The 8,341-nt window shown below is 53.4% G+C and overlaps 1 long non-coding RNA gene across 1 annotated transcript; it reads right to left on the minus strand.

The window, feature by feature from the left end:
• Nucleotides 1-1,302: 1,302 nt before the first annotated feature.
• On the minus strand, nucleotides 1,303-2,113 carry LOC123116085 (uncharacterized). Its single transcript, XR_006456922.1, has 3 exons — nucleotides 2,070-2,113; nucleotides 1,422-1,536; nucleotides 1,303-1,346 (listed from the first exon to the last, which is right to left on the minus strand). It is a non-coding gene; the product is annotated as an uncharacterized lncRNA (long non-coding RNA).
• Between the last annotated feature and the right edge of the window lie 6,228 nt (nucleotides 2,114-8,341).

Genomic DNA, 8,341 nt, shown 5'->3' on the forward strand with positions numbered 1-8,341 from the left:
AAGTTATAAAAATCCTACCGAGTGAAGAGCAAACCTCTCACTCGGAGGCTTAGCCGCAGCCCAGTGCTCGCCTAAGATATAAAAATCCTACCGAGTGAAGAGCTAACCTCTCACTCGGGGGCTTAGCTGCAGCCCAGTGCTCGCCTAAGATATAAAAATCCTACCGAGTGAAGAGCAAACCTCTCACTCAGGGGCTTAGCCGCAGCCCAGTGCTCGCCTAAGATATAAAAATCCTACCGAGTGAAGAGCAAACCTCTCACTCGGGGGCTTAGCTGCAGCCCAGTGCTCACCTAAGATATAAAAATTCTACCGAGTGAAGAGCAAACCTCTCACTCGGGGGCTTAGCTGCAGCCCAGTGCTCACCTAAGTGGATTAAGGAATAAGTCGACTGCAGTGAGCGTCTTGCTTTGAACCTGCAAAAGACATTTCAAGCCAAAAGCAATCATATTCAAACATCAAATTCAAGTTCGGAACGATACCTAAAGGAACCGAAAGCGCTCAGGCGCTAAGCCTGTTAAGGTTTATCGGTTACAACTCCACTCGGCATACCGAGGCAAATTTAAAGCGTCGAGCTTAAAAGAAGTTTTTTACCCCTCCTGTGGAGGGCTGGAAGGTGCAACAAACTCATCAAGATCAATTCCATCTGCGATCCGAGTGGCAGCAGCAATGAAAGTTTCCATAAAGGACCTGAAGTCGTGTTTCTTGGTGTTGGCCACCCGGAGGGCCGCCAGCTTGTCTTCTGGCGCATCTTTGCAGTGGACTCGGGCCAGACACAGAGCAACATCTGCACCGCACCGAGCCGAGGACTTTTTCCACTCCTGCACTCGACCAGGGACCGTGTTCAAGCGAGCCATCAGCGACTCGAGGTCGTTCTGGAGTGTCTCCCTGGGCCAGAGCGTTGAGTCAATGCGAGATGTGGCGACCTTCAGCCTTGCAAGATAGTCCACGACAGCTGCAACACGGGACTCCAGTCGGAAAACATTCATGGCAACTTCGTTGTTCATCGGAGAATTGACGGGGTCAAGGTTTGGTTCCAGCCGGCTAGTCTCTTCTTCGAAATTTTGACAAAATTCTGCAAGGGCGATCACCGAGTCAAGGCAATGGTCGAATGGAAAAATCACAGTTGAAAATGGTTGTTGAGCGTAAAGGTTTACCTTCAAGCATAAGGAACAGCTTCTTGGCAAGATCACTCAGGAAGGCCTCCAGATCATTTTTCTTCCCAAGAGCAGCTTTCAGATTGGTATTTTCTTGTTCAAGCTTGGTGACTGAAGCTAACTTCTCGTCAGCAAGCTTGATCTTCTCAGCTAGTTCAAGGTCCTTTTTCTGTTGGGCCTCCTTCACCTTACCTGCAAGTTACAGCAAGATCAGATTTTGACACAAATAAAGGGAAAAAGCAGTCGTCGAGATCTCGCCAAACATACCTTTGGTCTCCTCCTTTGCCTTCGTCAGATTCTCCTGAGCCAGCTTCAAATCCAGCTCGAGCTGAATGTGCTTGTTTTCCAGCTCAGCGTAGCGAGCCGCAAGGCCACAGGATCTCTGCAAAGAATCAATCGACTAAATGTCAAAGATAATTCACTTCCGAGTGGAAAAGGAAAAATCATGCATTTCTAAGACTACAGCCGAATACAAGCATTCGACCGTAGTCTCGGGGACTACACCCAGTGGGTGCACTCAACGTGCCCCCACTAATCCTATTGAAGACAGAGTCGACCAGTCGACCTCAAAAAAAAACAAGATGTATTCTTTAAGACTGTAATCGACTGCAAGCAGTCGACCACATCTCGGGGACTACACCCAGTGGGTGCACTCAGCGTGCCCCCACTAATCCTATTGAAGACAGAGTCGACCAGTCGACCTTGTCGAATGATGGAAAGACTGAACTTATAAAGCCTAAGGCCGACTGCCAGCAGTCGACCTTAGCCTTGGGGACTACACCCAGCGGGTGCACTCAGCGTGCCCCCGCTAACACGGAGTTTAAATCGACACACCCACTGGGTGATTACTATAAATTCTGGAAAGGAAAGTTTTTGATAGCATATCCTAACAAGAACAAGCGGTGGTCGACTGACCTGAACATTGCTTTGAAGGGCGGAACTGGCGTCGTAAGCTGCCTGGCTCGCGTCACGGATGGTCTTCAACTGCTCCATCATGATCCCTGCCTGGCGTATCGCCTCCTTCGCGGCGCCAGCTTGGTCCTCTGGGACGTGGTGCATCGTGAAGAGGGAGGGCTGCAGAGCACTCGTCAGTGGATCTGCGAAGGACACAGTGTGTCGAGTGGTGTTCTCCTCCTCCGCGACTAGAGTCTCAGACACCGTCACATCCTGGGACACCCTGCCGGCAGACGCTTTCCTACTCCTTCTGTGCTTCAGCGGTTCCTCATCTTCATCATCATTAGGGAGAGTGATAACAACATTGGATGGAGCTAGAGAAAAAGAATCAAAATTAAAGATCATGAGTCAGTCGACTAGAAACGGTGTTAAGAGTATAGTACCAGGTTTTGAGGTTGCTGCGTCCTCCATCTCATGGTCGTCAGCCCGGGCTGAGGTCTCAGAAGTAGCAGCACTACAACTCCAAAGAATCAGTCGACTAACTCCAGCGCCAACCAGAGATAAAGTTCGCACAAAACAAGAAGACTTAAGCAGCATGATTACCCTGATATGGTGGGGATGGACACCTTCATCTTCGGCAGGAGCTTGGTCGGCTTTGACGGGGCCGCCCTGGGCTGCTTCGACGCCTTTTCAGTCGGCGCCGGAGAGGTGGTCCGAGGGCACTTGGTCGACTGTGTAACAGTCGCAACCCCCTTGCCACGTTCAGCCGCAGGGTCATGGACAAGCTTCGACCGCCTTTCCGAGCGCGGTGGTGCGACCTCCTCCTCCTCCTCCTCTTCGTCTTCATCATCATCATCGTCATCGTCATCATCATCATCATCATCCTCAGCGGCGTCCGAGTCCCACTCCTCCTCCTGGCTCTCGCCCCCGCTCGCTTCTCCCTCCTCAGTCGGAGCCTGTGCTCCATTGGGCATCGAGTACAGCTCAGTGAGGACCTGATAGACATCAAGACAAAGATCAGTCGACCGATCGGCAGAGAAAACAGAAATAAACGTGACAAGAATACAATGGGAAGTGGAGCGGACATACCTTGTTTGGATCGCTGTGGTGGTCGAGTGGAGGAATCCTTCTGGCTCCACGAGGGTTATCCTTGTTCCCAGTAACAGCGACCATCCACCTTTCCAGAGTGGCGTCGTCGACTGCTTCTGGATTGACCCGAGTCTCATCCTCAGTCCCGCGGTACAACCACATGCAATGGCTCCGGAACTGAAGAGGCTGGATACGACGCCTAAGAAAAACCTCCAGGAGATCCATACCCGTCACTCACTCCCGAACCAACTGAACTACACGCTCCATCAACATCTTCACGTCGGCTTTCTCCTCCGGAATCACCTTCAGAGAGGAGGGCTTGTTCACTCGGCCCATGGTGAACTGAGGGAGTCCACTCGACTGCCCCGGCGTCGGCTGATCCTGGCAGTAGAACCAGGTCGACTGCCAGCCTCTGACTGACTCGGGAAATGTCATGGCTGGGAAGGTGCTCTTGTTCCTCACCTGGATCCCCAGACCCCCACACATTTGGACAACTCGGGTTTTTTCGTCGCCTGGGCTCGCCTTCTTCACGGTCTGAGAACGACACGTGAATATGTGCTTGAACAAGCCCCAATGCGGTCGACAACCCAGAAAACTCTCACACATGGACACAAACGCGGCAAGATAGGCGATAGAATTTGGGGTGAAGTGGTGGAGTTGCACTGCAAAGAAGTTCAAGAAACCACGGAAGAAAACGCTCGGCGGCAAAGAAAATCCGCGGTCGACATGGGTAGCCAGAAGCACGCACTCACCCTCTTCCGGCTGGGGCTGCCACTCTTTCCCCGGAAGCCTTGCAGCTCCATGAGGGATCAGGCCCTCGTTGGCCATGTCGAGGAGATCCGTCTCCGTGATGGTCGATTGGATCCAATCCCCCTGGACCCAGCCTTTCGGCAGGCGAGATCTAGACGAAGACCCGCCACGACTGGAGGATCTCCCCTTCGCCTTCTCCGTCGCCGACGCCTTCTTCGCGCGTTCCAGCACCGCCGTCTTCTCCTTGACCATAGCTGCCGGCGAGACGTGCGAGGAGAAGTTGTGCGGAGGCGAGAGAGGGCGCATTGGGCGGAGACGAAGGGAGCAGAGAGAGAATGCTGAGGCACTGCCCAAAAAACCCTCGCCGGGCGCGTTTATAAGATCCCTTCCGAGTGAATGACAGGTGGGCCCGGTCGATCTAATCATATCCTGAAACAGTTGCGCGGACGTGATACGTGGCGAAAAAAGTGGCGCGGAGATCGAGGCGTCTATGCCCTATCCCATCCGAGCGCCGCGGTCCGCCCCGCTTCGCGCGCTTCCCCAAATTTCGTATCCCACAAAATCCGCGAACGGCAGATCGGTCTACCAGACGCGGGGTTTCCTGCGATCCGTCGCTCGGAAATCGGCGAAGTCCAAAAGATCACTCGACGAAGGAAAAGAATGGATCGAGTCGACTGAAGAAAAGTTGCTCACTATCAACAAAGAGATTTTTTGGTTCAAAACAGCACACGACCAGTATGCGAAGGCTAATCGGAAACAACCTCAACTCCTTCATCACTCCAGCCTCAATCCACTCGGGGGCTAATGATGGAGTCATGTACCTAGGGTAGGGTCACAGACCTGATCTAAGTACCCTGCCCAAGGACACCCTTAGAAGAGATCACCTTCCAGTCGACCTGCGAGGGACTCACTCGACTGACTTGAAGGACTCGACCACGAAGACTCACTCGACCACCAGAAGGTCAAGAGGCACTCTGCACTACAACGGTCTGTAATTAAGTAGACTTTATGGTAGTAAAGACACTTTATGTGGGGCGTTACCAGTAACGCCCCAGACTTAACGTACTTTAAACCCTTCATTACGTGGGTTGGCTGGGGTCCTGGCGCACTCTATATAAGCCACCCCCCTCCACAGGTAGAAGGGTTCGACACCCTGTAATCCATATACACATAATCCACTCGACCGCCTCCGGGCTCCGAGACGTAGGGCTTTTACTTCCTCCGAGAAGGGCCTGAACTCGTACATCTCTTGTGTTTACAACCTCTCCATAGCTAGGACCTTGCCTCTCCATACCTACCCCCACTCTACTGTCAGAGTTAGATCCACGACAGGTGGTACACGGCGGATGCGTGACCGAGGTGGCGGCGTCGGCTGGTTTTGGCCCGCAGGCTACGGCGGCTCTGCTCGAGGCGGGTGACAGTACCTGACGGCGGGGCGCCATGGCGTCACGGTGGAGGTGCGGGTCAGGTTGCTGGCTCCTCTAGAGGCCCTCTTCGGTGGTTGGGTGCGGCCGATTCGGGGGCCCTCGCCGGCAGACGGGTGGCTGCTTCTTCCTCGCCTGGATCTGGCCGGTGGTCGTGGTAGGGCGTCAGGGGTGACGCAAGGGAGGCTGATGGATGGATGGGTAGACCGACTACCTGTCACTAGCACAGGGGTGCGCCGGTCCGGACGTGCTCCGCTCCCCTCCCCTCTTCCAGGCCTAGTGCCTCTTGGCTGCAGATCGGGGTTCGGGGTGGGACGGCCACCGGTGGTTCCAATGGTGCTTAGGTCATGCCGGTCAGCTCAAAGCCCGTACCTTTGATGGTCTCCGGAGTGTCTAGATGCAAGGCGGCGGCCTTGGTGGTGGAAGCTGCGGGCATAATCGCAACTAAGGTAACAATTGATCCAACGGCATAATGATACCAAGCCTTATTATGAATGGCATATTTTCTAATCTTACTAATCTTCAAGCGCATTGCATCCTTCTTGATCTTGTGATCATCGACGACATCTGCAACATGCAACTCCAATGCCATCTTCTCCTCATCAATTCTTTTCAATTTTTTCTTCAAGTAATTGTTTTCTTTTTCAACTAAATTTAACCTCTCGACCAGAGGGTCGGTTGGAATTTCCAGTTCACATACCTCCTAGATAAAAATATCTATGTCACGTTGGTCGGCATAATTGTCATAAACACTAAATGAAACAAATAGTTATAAAAGATAATATACCACATCCGAATCATAGACAGGACGAGAGCCGACGGGGACGGATACCAAAACCATCGCATTATATAATAACAAACAATAATAAAAGTAAGAAAATTATACAAGTATCTACCTAAATCATACGAGTAAGAATTTTTTCCTTTCAGAAAGAAGGTAAGAACACGAGCCTCACCACGGTGGTGCCGGCGACGAGATCGGCGCGGGTGATCGACGGCAATGAGTGATGGAGCTATGTACCTAGGGTAGGGTCATGGACCTGTCCAAACTACCCTACCCAAGGACATCTCTAGAAGAAACCACCTGTCAGTCGACCTAGAGGTGTTCCACTCGACGAACTCGAAGACACTCGACCATGAAGCTAATCACTCGACTGCTAGGAGATCTAAAGTCACTCTGCGGGTAACGGTCTGTCATTAAGTAGCCTTAATGACCTTCATAGCACTTTATGTGGGCGTTACCAGTAACCCCCGATCTTAATGTAATTTAAACCCTGCATAACTGAGGGCTGGAGGGGTCTGGCGAACTCTATATAAGCCACCCCCCTCCTCAGTGTAAAGGGTTCGCACCCCGGTAATTCTCACGCATATAATCCAGTCGACCACCTCCGGGTACCGAGATGTAGGGCTGTTACTTCCTCCGAGAAGGACCTGAACTCGTAAAACTCTTACGTGTACAACTACTCCATAGCTAGGATCTTGCCTCTCAATTAGTACCCCCCTACACTACTGTCAGACTTAGAACCACGACAGTTGGCGCCCACCTTGGGGCAAGTGTCTTAGCGACTTATTGGAGAAGTTGCAATTTTTCCGATCTCCTTGATCATGGTTTAAGGTGGAGTTTTGGTCGAGGGCCGCGAAATCCGTCTCGGCGCGCTCATGTTCATCGCCGACGACTCTGCTTGGCTTCAGGAGGCTCCGCTCGACTACGACGCGCTCCCAGTCCGCGGAGCGACGCACTTTCGCGCGTGTGTCCGCGGCGTCCTCCTGCAGCAACTGTCGACCCAGTATCGGTCGGTCGTTGTGTCATCCTCCCTCCCTGCTTCCCGCTGGCATAAGCGCTCCGGTCGGTCGAGGCTTCAACGGTGGGTGAGGCACGCGGTGGACCACCAGTCGGCCACCCCCCAAGTCACGACAATCGAGCCCGACGAATCTCTCTACGGCCTGTTCGACCTGTTGACTGGCTCCGCAGAGACTGCATCCGAGTGCGACATCAGTGATCCAGCGGCGGAGATTCTGATGGTCAATGGACCACGCGGTCCTCCCGGTTTTCCCGGCGTCGAACGAGGCAACGGCGGAGGCGATCCGTCGCATGCCCATGAATAGTACCTCCCCGAGCCCCTCAATTCGCTGCAGAGGGAAGAACTTCGCCGCCGGAACATGGATGCACTTCACACTCCTATCGTTGGAGAAACCCCTGAGGCTCGTGCCTTAGAGGACGCGCGCTTGGCCAACTTGGCTGAGCGCACTCGACTGGAGAACCTTCAGCGAGCACTCGACGAGCATGCGCGGCAATGGGTTCCGGACTCCAGTTGACGTCAGCTCTTTCCACCACCAACTCAGGTATATCGAACTCCGATTCAGAATTTAGCAGCTGCGGCCCGTATAGCAGAGTCAATCTAGCCTTCCCAGTCAGAGGCTGGCAGAGGTTTGATGCAGATCAGAGATTTGCTCCGCGCAGTAGGAGACCAAAATTCAGCTGTATCGCAGTCGCGGAATAGGATTCACAGCAGATCTGTAATCGGAAATACAGTTCACTCGGCTCACAGCCCCAGATCACCCCCGAGGCGTGAGGGACATGGAGACCGGCATGACCAATACAAGAACCGTGAGCAGTATGATCACCGATTCGATCGCGATGATCGACGTCGAGTGCCCACCCCTCCCCCAAGGGGTGGATCGTACGTGCCTCGACAGCAGGATGATAGACGTCAGCATAGTGTTGGGCGAAGGATTCCAGTCGACCCCAGGGAACCAGGCTTTGATGCGAGGTCCATTATCGTTCAAGGTCTGGTCGACAGGACCAGAGCTCACCGAGAGGGTAACGACAGAGATGTACCCACTAGCAGCAGAGTGCACGTCTCAGGACCAGAGTGCTTCAGCAGAGTCATCAGGGCCGCGGTGATTCCTCCCAACTTCAGGTTGGCGACTGGAGTCAGCAAGTTCACTGGTGAGTCCAAGCCCGACACTTGGCTTGAGGACTACCGAGTGGCTGTTCAGATCGGCGGCGGTAACGATGAGGTGGCCATG

The sequence above is a fragment of the Triticum aestivum genome, chromosome 5B (genome assembly GCF_018294505.1).
Source record: "Triticum aestivum cultivar Chinese Spring chromosome 5B, IWGSC CS RefSeq v2.1, whole genome shotgun sequence".
NCBI classification, from domain to species: domain Eukaryota; kingdom Viridiplantae; phylum Streptophyta; class Magnoliopsida; order Poales; family Poaceae; genus Triticum; species Triticum aestivum.